Below are 13802 nucleotides of genomic sequence, written 5' to 3'. Positions count from 1 at the left end.
AAGTCTGATGAGTCCCTACCTGGATGGCATCTGTCCAGGAGGCATAAATGATTGCCTCAACTTCCCTAATGGAAAAAGTAAAATGAAAAAAAAAATGTTAAACAGAAGAAAGGTTGTGAACTGAGACTGACAGTTTTAGGTTTTCACTGGAGTTTTGGGGGTGGCAGCCTCCAAGACAAAAACTAGACGCTGGTTGGGGGCGAGGAAGTATTCCTAGTAGAATCTCCTCTGCTACAAAATCATGAATGAGCAAGTGTGGTTTTGCTCTAGTGATCCACTGAAGTTTCTTCCTGTTTACTGTTATTCACTGGGTGTCTGCTACCCGCCAGGAATTCTGCTATACAATGGGACCTAGAGACCTGGCAGGCACAGTTCTGTTCCCGAGAAAGCATGTCTTATGATTTGCCAGTTTTAACAGGAGGATGTGAAAGAATACCCAGCAAAACATTAAGCTTTGGTTTTTGTCTTTCTTATTTTTTTGTCTTTTTTGGGTCACACCTGGTGATGCACAGAGGTTACTCCTGGCTCTGCACTCAGGAATTACTCCTGGCAGTGCTCAAGGGACCATATGGGGTGCCGGGAATCAAACCCGGGTCAGCCATATGCAAGGCTAACTCCTTCCCCACTATACTATGGCTCTGGCCCCACATCAGAATTTATAATAACCACTGTGGGCCATTGTCTCCCCTCTCCTCAGTAGTAATCATAGACTTAAATTTCACTTCAGCCCCTTGCCTTACACCTATACTTCTGAGCTTGCATCATGGCGCTCTGGATGGCGAAATTTTTACTATTTTCAGCTGGCTGAACAAATTTTATTTGTAGTGAAGTTATTATGAATAACCAGTACATTGCCTGCCCTAGTGTTGATGCTGCTGCTTCTGTTGAATACAAGACTGGTGGGGTCTTTTGGCTCATCCCCTGCTGTCCACAGTTCTGTTTCTTTTCTAAGTATTCCTACTGCTTTGGAATTTTTAGTTGTTAAGAAGACAACCAAATTGAGTCAAAACAATTATGCAATAATGCGTGTGCCAAGGTTTCCTGGCACTACTTACCCGTAATGCTACAAAGTTCTAGTGCATATTTTACTTACATTCAACTTGTCTCAAGGTTTTGCTAAGAAATGGAATGAATATATACTCTGTTTCTTCAGGATATTAAGCCATGTAGCCAGACTTGAACTGGCTAATGTAGTTCTTTCATGAATGGAGAATATAGAATTGAAAAACGGGCAGCATGGAGGAGACTGTGACTCAGAATCCTAAGAACAGCCAAATCATGTGGAAAGGCCCAAAAGCTGCTTCAAAATGAACTGTTTTCTGCCTGATGTATAATATTGGCAAATTATATTCTTTAAGTCTATGCCTTTCACCAATACTTTACCTGCACATGTCATTGTGCTTTTGGTTCATGTAAGTTTGCCTTCTTATCGTGAGATCATTAATAGGCTCAAGGTAAATTCTAGCTCAGAAGATAAATTTTAATCCAGTTGATTTTGTTTTCTTTTGTCCATTATTAATTAAAAACTTGGACTCTCTGAAATATGTTTAAGGTTAGGCTTGAAGATACACTTTGGGCAAACAACCCAGTCTTCATAGGTTTGGGAGATGCTGCCCGCCAGCATGAGAGAGGAAAAGAATGAAACCCTCAGATGTTCTGGGAGATCTGGTGTTACTGGGATCTGTTTGGAAACACAATCATAAAGGATGCTGAGAGGTGTGTACTATCACTCTGTACGATTGTCATCTCCACATCCAGTACTCAGAGAGGTACATCAGAATTGGCAATAAATTTATATCAGGGCTCTGGGATGTGGATGGCGTGGAGCACTTGCTGTCTCATCATCCAGCCTCCTAACCATTGAATTCTCCCTCTGCGATGCGCCATTTTGATCAGCAAGCAGCCTGTACCTTCTGCACCTCTTCTGCAGAAGTCTTTGTTTCTTACAAATGGGAAAGCAACTTCACCGTTGACCATTCTCAGCTCCCCAGGGCTGCTTTCTCTGGGAACCCTTACTTCTTTAAGTCTCATGCGGTGTGTTCAAAAAATAAATGCAGTGAACTCTCACCACACGTGTTCGATGGTCATGAGCCACTTCCCCACCCTGCCTGCATCCACCAACAGACCCATGAAGGAAGAAATAGGGCCACGAAGCTGGCTGGTGATCAGTGGCAGTTTATTCCATTCTAGTCTCTTTCTGCCTCCTTCCAGTCTCACCCATTCTTTCCCCATGCTGGTCTCCCGAGCCCTTTCTCACTGCCTTAGTCCAAAGCCCAACCTCCCAGGTCGGGGGTAGCAACTACATATAGATGAGATAGCACAATCAACATTTGTTGATTTCCCTTCCTTCTGGGGAAGCTCTCCTAAGACAAAGATCTCATCTTTCTAGGAGATCTCCTTTCCTTAGTCCTCTTAACTTATTTTAAGTTTAATGACACTTGAACGGTCGTATTTCAATGCCAGGATAGCTTAAGCTTGCCCTGGGTCCATCCAGACCCTGCTTTTGGGGTGCTAGGAACTAAGGGCAACTGAGGCTTATGTCAAGTAAATATGACAGATGCCCAGGAGTAAATGTTATTTGGAGTTAATTAACATAGTATTAACTGTCTTCCTGTGTCTATACGAAAAGGACATTGCTCTAAAGTTAACTATGAAAAGAGCATAAGGGAAAGAGAAAAGCAGTATTTCACTTACAAATACAAAATTCAGAGTTCTTAGAAGAATCTGACCTTACAAGTCACAGGGTCTGATTTGGGAATATAAGTGATTAACAAGTAGGAGAAGCAGAGAACAGAGGAGAGGTTAAAGATAAACACAGAGGAATGGAAGTGCCTCAGGAGCACTGTGATGGGTGTAACCCAATAAACCTAAGCTCCCTGTGGCAAGGGAGAAAGGACAAATCAATGTTATATGGTACATGTGCCACCTGGAGAAAACCCTCAAACCTTTTCTATCCTGCTATCAGGGCTTGGGGGAGTAGTCCTGATATTTTTTTTCTTATTATCAGATGCCGTTGCATGCATTAAAAAAGAAGAAAAAAAAAGAAAAATGTGATGTATGTGTTCAGCATGTACTATTTTGTTTTTGTCTTTGCAAGAAGAGTTGAACTATTTTTGATACCAAGAGTAAATGATGAAAAATGCTTTAAAAAGACCCAAACCTTTCACTGAAATCTCTCTGCACTTTCATGCATGCTCAACTGCCATTCGCCTTGCCTGAGTGACTCTGACCTCTTTCCTGGACCGGTTTGTGAGCCTTTTCACTGAGCTGCATATTCAGTGCAGGCTTTCTGGGCTTAACATCTGCACTGGGCCACCTCGTGCTCAGCGGAGCTTTGCATTTTTTAACACTATGTTGTTGCCATCTTCAATTTTTAAATAAAATTGGACCAAGGGCTTTACAAATTATGCACCCTGCTTTTTACTGGGCCATAAAATTTACATAGCCTTCTAATTTCTATATATAGCCTTGTCCTTCTAATTCACTCTTTGTTAAAATGCAGAGTGGCATTCTGACTGGAAATCATGACACTCTTCTTCTTAGAAACTACTGTCATTTACACTCATCTAACTTATTTTCAACTTGTCCCAAAGTTTTGGCGACTTTCTGTTGTGTTTTAGTGAAGTTCTTCCTCATTGCATGATCTAACTGCCTATTTGTCCAAAGCCCCCTTCACCCTCACTAATTAGAGGGCATGTGCATTTTACTGCTGACACTTGTTTCTTTCCTGCCTCAGGACCTTTGTACATGCTCTTTCTTCTCCCTGAAATTCTCACCCTGAGCTGCATAGCACTTTATGTGTCAGAATATATGAACTGCCAAGCAACCTCCAACTATCAGCTTCCATAAAGTGGTTTCTCCACCCACTCATTAGTGGGGAATCTGATGGGTCTATGTCACTTCTTACGGCCCGCCTTTATAATCAGCTCTTGAGACCTGCCTTTGGTAGAACAGTGGCTCAACCACTGGTCCAACCTCTAGGTCCTTTCTCGGCATCATCTGCACCCTACAGAGAGAGGAAAGAGAGGGAAATGGGACAGGGAGGCTGAATATCAGACTTCAAAGAGGAGTTGGCTGATCCATTGGCCCCAGTTCATTCTCAAGGAGCCTCAGAAGGCAACAGAAATGGGTTAAGTGTCCACTAGTGTCCTGGCCACTATCCCAAATCAGATCGCCTCCCTCCGCTGTCCCTTGGCCCAAGGGCTCACTTCTATTTTACTCTTCTCTGTCACCAGTTTCTTTCACTTTGGTGTGTGAGTCGGTTTATTGGTGTCACTTGCTCAGACCCTGTCACCTGCCGGAATGCAATTATCCACGGTCTGAGCCCCAGCAGTCTATTACTGGGCTGTAGCCCAGGCTCAGGGAAATACTTTCAATATAGTAGACACTTACGGACTGGAGTGATAACACAACGGGTAGGGTGTTTGCCTTGCACACAAGCCGACCTGGGTTCGATTCTTCCATCCCTCCCGGAGAGCCCAGCAAGCTACCAAGAGTATCCCACCCGCACAGCAGAGCCTGGCAAGCTACCCATGGTGTATTTGATGTGCCACAAACTGTATCAACAAGTCTCACAATGGAGACATTACTGGTGCCCGCTCGAGCAAATCAATGAACAACGGGATGACAGTGCTACAGTGCTACATAATAGACACTTAATAAAACAGCATGTTGACTAAGTAAAGAAACATACTCTTTGATTTTATTGCTAGTAACTATTTCCACCTATCATGCAGGAATGTCCGGATGACAGATTGCTCTTCACTGTTAAGGTAATGTTCAGAAACACAGGTTCTGGAGTAAGATTTTTCGGCTCAGACTCAAAGGTCTCATGACTTATTAGCTGTATAGTCTTGCATAACTGCTCAGTCTCTCTAAGCCCTAATATCTTTTATGTGGGTTGTTTCCAGATCTTGGCTCTTGTAAGTAACACTGCAGTAAACACAGAAATATGTTTGTAGTTTCAAATTAGCACTTTTGTGGACTTGGGATAGCCACCAGGGAGTGGAATTGCTAGATCATATGGTAGTTCTATTTTTAATTTTGTGAGTGATCTCCCATACTGTTTTTTTTCCATGTAAGCAGAATCAGGCTTCTAACAGAGATGGGGGTCTTTCTCTCTTACTTTGACTTTTGAGGAGCGATAGCACAGTGGTTGGGCATTCGCCTTTCATGCCGCCGACCTGAGTTCGATTCCTCCGCCCCTCTCGGAGAGCCCAGCAAGCTACCAAGCGTATGGAGCCCGTGTGGCAGAGCCTGGCAAGCTACCCGTGCGTATTGGATATGTCAAAAACAGTAACAAAAAGTCTCTCAATGAGAGACAGTTACTGGTGCCCGCTCGAACAAATAGATGAGCAACGGGATGACAGTGACAGTGACAGTGACAGTGACTTTTGAGCCTCATCCTCATAACTTACTCTTGGCTCTTACGTCAAGGATCAGACCTGGTGGGAATTAGGAAACCCAACGGGTCAACTGAGCCCATCACAAGCACCTTCCCCTCTCTTGGACCCCAGAGTTTCTTTTTTCACCTAATTCTTGCCAGTACTGTGTGTTCCTGGCTATTTTGATATAGGCCATTCTCAACCAACATTATATACTTTATATTTAATTACTGAACTTCTGCTTAACACTTAGTAGAACTATTCTACTGCATAACTTTCTAGAAATCTTTATATTTAATCTCAAATGGTTATTTCTTTCAGCTTAAATGTTTTTTAAAAAACTCAAAACATGTCTACTATTTTGTAATTAGTATCATATTAAATTTGTGGATTAATTGCAAGTAAAATTGATCTCTTCACTATATTGATTTTTATTTGTGAGAAAGGCATATTTCTCTACTCTTTCAAATATTACTCTATATCTTACAGCAGAATTCTACACATTAGTCCTTAGGTTCATTTGAAATATTTCTCTATTTTTATTACTAGATTCATTTTGAAACATTAACAAATTTTATTACTTTCTACAAGTCTTTCAATAGTCTCTGGATATTTTCTAGTCACAAATTATATTATATCACTAATCAATTTATTCAATAAGTAGTTATTGAGATATCTATGTGTCATACATTAAGCTAACTACTGGAAAATAGTCACTGCCACTGTCATCTTGTTGCTCATCAGTTTGCTCAAGCGGGCACCAGTAACATGTATATTGTGAGACTTGCTGTTACTGTTTCAAATATCAAATATTCCTCGGGTAGCTTGCCAGACTCTGCTGTGCAAGAGAGATACTCGTGGTAGTTTGCCGGACTGTGATCAAAATGGCAAATTTTACTCCTGGAGCTTATACTTTAGTAAGAATTAAATATACAAATGTTAGGCAGTTATAGCCACTGAGGTGAAAGATTGATTAGGAAAAGGGAACCAAGAATGATTGGGTCAGAGAGTTGTCACTTTTGAGGTTGGGTCATCAGTAAATCTGAGCTTAATGAAAGAAGGAAGTGACTCATTTCAATATCTGGGGAAAGGCAAGAAGAAGGAAGAGCAAGAGTAAAGAAGCTGAAGAAGTAATTTTCTCAGTATAGACATTGATTAAAGTAGTAAGTGTATGAGAGCAGTAACAAGAAGGGCCTGATATGCCTCTTAGAGGTCACCTTTTATTCTGGTATCCATGGGGATTTGGAGATTTGTGAGAGGAAATTGCAAACTTGGAATGGTAGCCACGAGGTTGGAGATTTGTGAGAGGAAATTACATGATTAAACCAGAATTTCTGTGAGATATTCTAGCTGTTTGTGGAGCAGTAATTGGCACTTGAGGGGCTAAAAGTGGGCTACAAAGACCTGTGAAGATGAGAAAAAGGGTAGGAGGGTAATAATGGAAGCTGATCTGATGTGGGATAGTTTCCAAAATTTAGTGGGTTGTCTTACTGATGAAATGGAAATGCTGTGTAATGGAAATAGATGAGAATAACATTTTTTTAGCCAAGAATTTGCCTTTTACTTTCTATTTTTCTACTTCCTTCCCTGTGCTATTGTTTTTGTGATGACCAGGGATCTCATACACACTTGGTGGCAGAGTTTCTGGGGTCAAACTCCTTTAGTGTGTTGTTCACACACATTCTGTTTGCAGTTATCTTTGGGAGTCCCACATCGGGTGAGTTGCTTGCAAATCTTCCATTGCAGTACTCAGCTCTGCCTGTGGCGGAGCTCTAGACCTCACAGGGTGTGGGATTCCCAAACAGCACATGTGGGCAGCACTAGGGTTCAAACTCTTGACCTCACACTTATAAGGCAAGTCTTTTTTGTTTTGTTTTGTTTTTGCTTTTTGTGTCACACCCGGCGATCACAGAGGTTACTCCTGACTCTGCACTCAGGAATTACCCCTGGTGGTGCTCAAGGGACCATATAGGATGCTGAAAATCGAACCTGGGTCAACCGCGTGCAAGGCAAATGCCCTACCCGCTGTGCTATTGCTCCATCCCCAAGGCAAGTCATTTTTGCTCTGAGTCATCTCTGGGCCCTGGACTTTCTTGTATTTGAATAATTCATTAATCATATATTCTTCTATACTATTTCTTTTTTTTTTTTCAAGCACAAAACACTTCATTACTCAGAGCAACAGCAAAAGTTTCATTCCTTTGTTCTGACTCCCAAGTGCAAAGCCAACAGAACATAACAAAGGACTGGGTGATACCTGTCTGGGCAGAAATGCAGCAGTACCAAGAGGAATCCTGAGCAGTAAACCCCTTCTATACTATTTCTGTGTTTTTATTTTTATCAATTTTCTTTCATAGCTAAGTAATCTTATCAATTTTATTATTAGTGCGGTGTAAAGGATTCATTTTAGGATTTCTTTATTGTTTATAATGTTTTTCTATATTTCATTTAGTTATTTTTAATTAATTCTTTAAACAAATTTTACATAATTTAAAAAGGTCACTCTCCAAACTTAATAACCTCAATTTAATTTCTTCATTAAGAGGAAATTATGGATTTATGGCTGCATCTTTTCTTTCATCACAGGTTTTCTCACTGACCACAAGTTACACAACCTAAAGTCTAATTTTTACTTTCCCATTAATGAAATTTTGGTGTATATTTGCTCTGCAGAACTAGAGTTTAGAAAGAATCTAGAATCTCAGATTGTGATTTTGTTTTAATGTTTAATGAACTTTAATTTTTGTAGTACAAAAAATGTTGTTTGTTCTATTTCTGCCTCAGAGGATTTATTTAGATTCTCCTTGTGCTCATCTAGATAATTGGGGGAACAAAGTCCATTGAGATGTCAAAAGGAAATACAGTCATTTTTTCTTTAGGGATGGACCTTCCCAGTGGCACTCAGGGATCCAGGAACAATTCACGATGATACTCAAACTGTGGTGAAGTGTTACTGCAAAGCTGGGACCACCAGTGTTACACACACACCTGCTGAAGGGAACCAGGTGGGGCAGAAACCAGACTCAGGGCTTTGGTCATACAAGGCAAGTGCTCTAGACCTATGAGTTATCCTTTGAGGTGAATAATATCAGTTATATATTTAAACTAAGCATTTAAATGTAACATATGCATATTGTAATCTCAAATTAAATAGTAAAAAGTTAGTAAAATAATATAAAACTATCAATTTATCAAGGAGAGAAGAATTAACAAAAATTTTATTATGGGGCCCAAGAGATGACATGGTAAGGTATCAACTTTGCACATGGTCAACCCAGTTCATCCTTGGCACTATATATGGTGTCCCAAGAACTACTACGAATGATCATGAAGGGCAGAGCCAAGAGTAAGCCCTGAGGGTCACCAATATCACCCAATTAAACAAAATTGATTAATCAGAAAAATGAGAAGAAATCAAAAAAAAGAGAAGAAAAGGAAAAAACATAAAACATGGAACATGGGAAATAGGCAAAAATAATAAATATGTCATCAAAATATCATTAATTTAATTAAGAATGAATGAAGTATTTGTGGAACTTTTTTTATAAAGAAAAGCAAACACAAGGGCAAATCCTTAGAAAATAGAGGAAAGGGAAAGATCAAAAGCAGAAGGTCAGGCTGGGGATGTGTTCAATGATGGAGCAGGCACGTGTCTTACATTTGTTTACATTTGGACGACAGAAATTTGATGCTGACACTAAATATTAAAAAGTAGGTGAAACTCAGCAGAAAAGGGCTACAGTTCTTAGCAGGAGCGAGAGCGAGGAGTTGTCAGGAAAGCTGCAGGTTACTTTGAGACAGTCGTCCCAAATCCATTAGAGGAACTGTAAAAATCTGCCACAGAAGGAGCGATGATCCATAGTCAGAAAAGTTACTGCAGCTTAAACAGGAAACCCTTCTTGTTCAGGACTGTCATAGCCACAGTTTGCAAAAGTGCAGCTATTGATTAATGCAATGTAGTGTCAATTAGATGTACATTCCTGAGGTCTTTTATCTGTTGTAGTTTTGTCTTTTTCTTTTTCTTTTCATTACATCAGGTATATTGCCCTGTAAATTGTGGTAGTGGTACCAGGAATAAAAAATTAAGGAATTTTTAACTTTTCAAAAAAAAATAGGTGAAAGAAAATGAAAAGCCATAAAAACATATATTAAGTAGATATTAACCAAAAAATTAAAGATCACATAGTGATCACTGTATCACTGTATCACTGTCATCCCATTGTTCATCGATTTGCTCGAGTGGGCACCAGTAACATCTCCATTCATCCCAGCCCTGAGATTTTAGCAACCTCTCTAGGGGGAGACATAGGATAACATAGCCTCAGGTAGTTTAGGTTTATTGGGTTACTCCCATCACAGTACTCCCATTCCTCTGTGCTTATTTGTAACTTCTTTCTTTGTGTTCTGTTGACTTGTAAATATTATTTTTCTCTTCTCCTTGAGTCCTTTGCATAGTTTATTCAGAGCCATGCCCTTTCGTATGGGCACAGGAAGATAGTAGTAAATGCTATGCTTGTGTAACCTGGGAGTCATTTGACTCTACGACTCTATGATATTTTCCTCCTGTTCTCTTGACCTAAATCCCTCTGCCCTTACTTCCTAGCACCCCCATAAGCAGGGTCCCAACGAGGGACAGGATGGACCCAGGGCAAGCGGTGAGTTATGTGCTACCCTGGCATCGAGATGGGCCTGGCCAAAGTGCCTAATGCTTAACTATAAGTTAAGAGCTTGGTCATGGACAAATGCTGTCATGATCCAAAAAGTAATAACTAGATCCAGACCCTACTAGGGTTAGGAATGATTGGTCTGACCTGAGCACTGTAGTCTGAGTGTGCAAGATGTTCCCAGGAGAGCTGCCCTGTGCAAGCCTCAATGTATCTCTTACTGTGTCCATACAAAAATAACTAGTATTAATATGTTAATGAGTTTTTGGACTGAGGAAAAGAGAAAAACACCTTAAGAGGTATTTTGCCTGCAGGCCCTCAGGAAGGGCTTTGGAATGCCCCTAGGTGGTGTTTCCTTTGAGCCTGGTGGGCCCTCAGGAAGGGCTTTCTTATGTTGATTGCTACCAGACTGTATATAGCCTAGAGGGCAAGGTGGAGAGAGGGAAGTAAGGGGGAGAGACTAGGAAGAAAAGGAGAATCCAGAGAGCAGGGATGGAGGAATGAGGAGCTAAGAAAAATGAGTGTGACGATGAAAGACAGAGGATTGAATAAACACAGAGGAAAGTTCCCAAAAAACTTAAACTACCTGAGGCTATGTTATCCTACAGTCTTTGCCAACCATTGGAGGCTCTTCAGAGTCAGGGGAATGAGACCTGTTATTGTTACTGCATTTGGCATATCAAATATGCTATGGGGAGCATGCCAGGCTCTGCCATGCCAGCGGGATACTCTCAGTAGCTTGTTGGGCTCTCCAAGAAGGATGGAGAATGTACACCAGAGAATACAAGCAGGTATGTTAAACCAAACACATGTGTGCTGCTTTAGACACATCAGTGGGGTAGACTATAAGAGGTTGCATGTGACTTTTCAGCCACACACTTCTGGGAGCTTTGTTTTATATAGTCTCTGGATCTTGGCTATTGAGGGAATTACATGGCGCTGGTGGCAGTTTGTGGGTGTGATAGTGATAAATTTTACAGAACTTTAGGTCAAAAGCACAATCAAGAAAGGATAATTATTAGCAGTCAAGAGATTAATTCAGTAGCAAGTATCATAGTGGCTGAAACAAAACAAAATTGAAATGCACCTCTGGGATGACAGGCACCTGTGAAAAGGGGACATAGCATGAAGACAAAAGTGACAAGGATGAGAAACAAAATCACCATTGCAAGCATCTCGTGGCTGTGATCCAGCAGACAGATAAATCAGTGTGATATAGAAAATTGGAAGCTAATTTATAGTGACCGATTCACTTTATTAACCACCATATGGTAAATTTTCCCAATAGTTTTCTTCCATCTCAAAGGGATGTTGCATAGCTGGAAATTTTTTTAGTGAACTGTTTTCTATATATGAATTATTTTGTAGAGTACACTAGACTCAACAGTTCTCATTTGCTAGACCATAAAGTGAAACTTAGTGATTATTTTTTAATAGAGGAAGTTTATTGAGATATAATGTATGCATTGGAGAGTGTATCTATTGTACATGCACAGTTTGGTGAGTTTTAACACAGGAATATATGTCACCACCATAATCAAGGTCTAGGAGACCGACACATAATAACTGTCATGATCTTCTTGACCCATAAAAGCTGATATCGAAGAAAAGTTTCATGGACAGAAGTTTGAACCCATGTTATAGCACAGCTAGCTGTGTAACAACCATTGAAGTTGTTTAAAATTTTATTATTTTATTGTTTTTGTCTTGTTTTGGGGCCATATGTAGTTGTGATCAGCTCTGTGCTCAGGTGTCACTCCTGGAAGGGTCAGGGGACAAGAAGCCGTGCCTGGGACACAACCTTATTTCGATGTATGCATATAACAGCATATTACTACACCGTACTATCTCTGGGACTGGAACGATAGCACAGAGGGTAGAACGTTTGCCTTGCACGAGGTTGACTGGGGTTCGATTCCTTTGTCCCTCTTGGAGAGCCTGGCAAATTACTGAGAGTATCCCGCCCACACGGCAGAGACTGGCTACCCATGGTGTATTTGATAAGCCAAAAACAGTAACAACAAGTCTCACAATGGAGACGTTACTGGTGCCCACTCTAACAAATCGATGAACGGGGACGACAGTGCTACAGTGCTACTATCTCTCTGACTGATTCCAGTCAGCTAAATTTTCTATTCCTCAGTTTCCTCATCTGTAAAGTGGAGACCATAGTAATAGTAATTTCCTATTAGAGTTGTTACTCTGATTAAATTAGTGTATATAAGGTGTATATAAGGGCTGGAGTGATAGCACAGCGGTAAGGCTTTTGCCTTGCACGTGGCTGACCCGGCTTCGATTCCTCTGCCCCTTTCAGAGAGCATGGTAAGCTACTTAGAGTATTTTGCCCCCACGGCAGAGCCTGGCAAGCTACCCATGGTATATTCAATATGCCAAAAACAATAACAAGTCTCAAAAATGGAGACGTTACTGGTTCCTGCTTGAGCAAATCGATGAGCAATAGGATGACAGTGACAGTGACAGTGATAAGGTGCTTACAACTTGTATAGCCGAGATGAAGTGGCTTCTAAGCATTAGCTGAATATTTCAAAATCTCCAACTGCATATTAGCCCTTTGCTTAAGGATCTGTTGTTAAACGGAAAAGAAATAGAAAGACATTTTAATATTGTCATTCAGAAAGTTGACATAAAATATATCTCTGAAAACAGCTTTAGTACTGTGGCAATTTCCTTTCCTTTGCAGGGCAAATGTCTATTTATTGGAGACGGGATAATGAAGAGGGTATGTTTATTCACAAAGTGAAAACTAGTTGCCATCATCTAACTTATTCTGTAACCAAAACTTGACCTTTTTGGGTCAAGTTAGGCACCTGCTAAATAATAATAATGGCTGTCTAGGGCAGTCTCTCTGCTCTAATATTTGCCCTACATGTTTGTAAGCAAGTAAGGAGGCATCATTAATAATGGGCACCTTCGTGATTAATGTCCTGGGTAAGTGAATGAAATAATCCAGAGGGGGAAATCCCAAGTCTAGTAGTAAGTGGTCACTACTCAGTCAAAAGGCACTTTTGAATAAATGCATATCTGACATAAAATCAGGTAAAATATGATTTTTATAAAAGTGACAAAATTACTGAATTGAGGAGAGAGCTCAAATGGAGAACATCCCTGGCACTTGTGATGCCATGAGTTCAATGCCCAGTACCACATGACCTCCCTGAGCACCTCAGGGTATAACCATGGTGGTCCCCATCACCTTCTTCTGGCCCCCTGATGTCCCTCCCCCTCTGCACACACACCGCTGGCCCAAGCGGACGCCCATGTCCCTGAACTGACCATAGAACTGTTGAGTCAGCGCCACAGGCTGAGTGACATCAATTAGACCTGGAGAGTGGCCCCCATTAAAAAAAAGAAAAAAAGATAGAAAATGAAAAATAAAAATATTATTAGGATTATTTAGGATTACTTTCCAATTGATTTTTATTTGTTGGCAGTGAATTTGTGGAGAGCTACTGAGCGAGAGGGTGACCCCAGAGTGTCCTACTACTGCCATTATGCCCAGCCCCCCTCCGACACCCTCACCCTTTGCCATCTCATCAACAAGTGTCCAGAGAGGTCAGGGGCACAGAAGTCAATGGGAGCACCTGGTCCCTGTTTGGGCACTGGGGTCCTGAACTCTGTCCAGTCCCCCTCCACCCCCGCCCCCGGCTCATTGGATCTTGCAGAGGACAGAGAGCAACACAGACACGTTTGGTTTACGGATTGTGAAGGAGAGAGAGGAGGAGCGCATTTGAGA

Source organism: Sorex araneus, chromosome 10 (assembly GCF_027595985.1).
Source record: "Sorex araneus isolate mSorAra2 chromosome 10, mSorAra2.pri, whole genome shotgun sequence".
Lineage (NCBI taxonomy): Eukaryota > Metazoa > Chordata > Mammalia > Eulipotyphla > Soricidae > Sorex > Sorex araneus.
The sequence above is the reverse complement of the archived record's forward strand: the minus strand, read 5'-3'. Positions refer to the sequence as shown.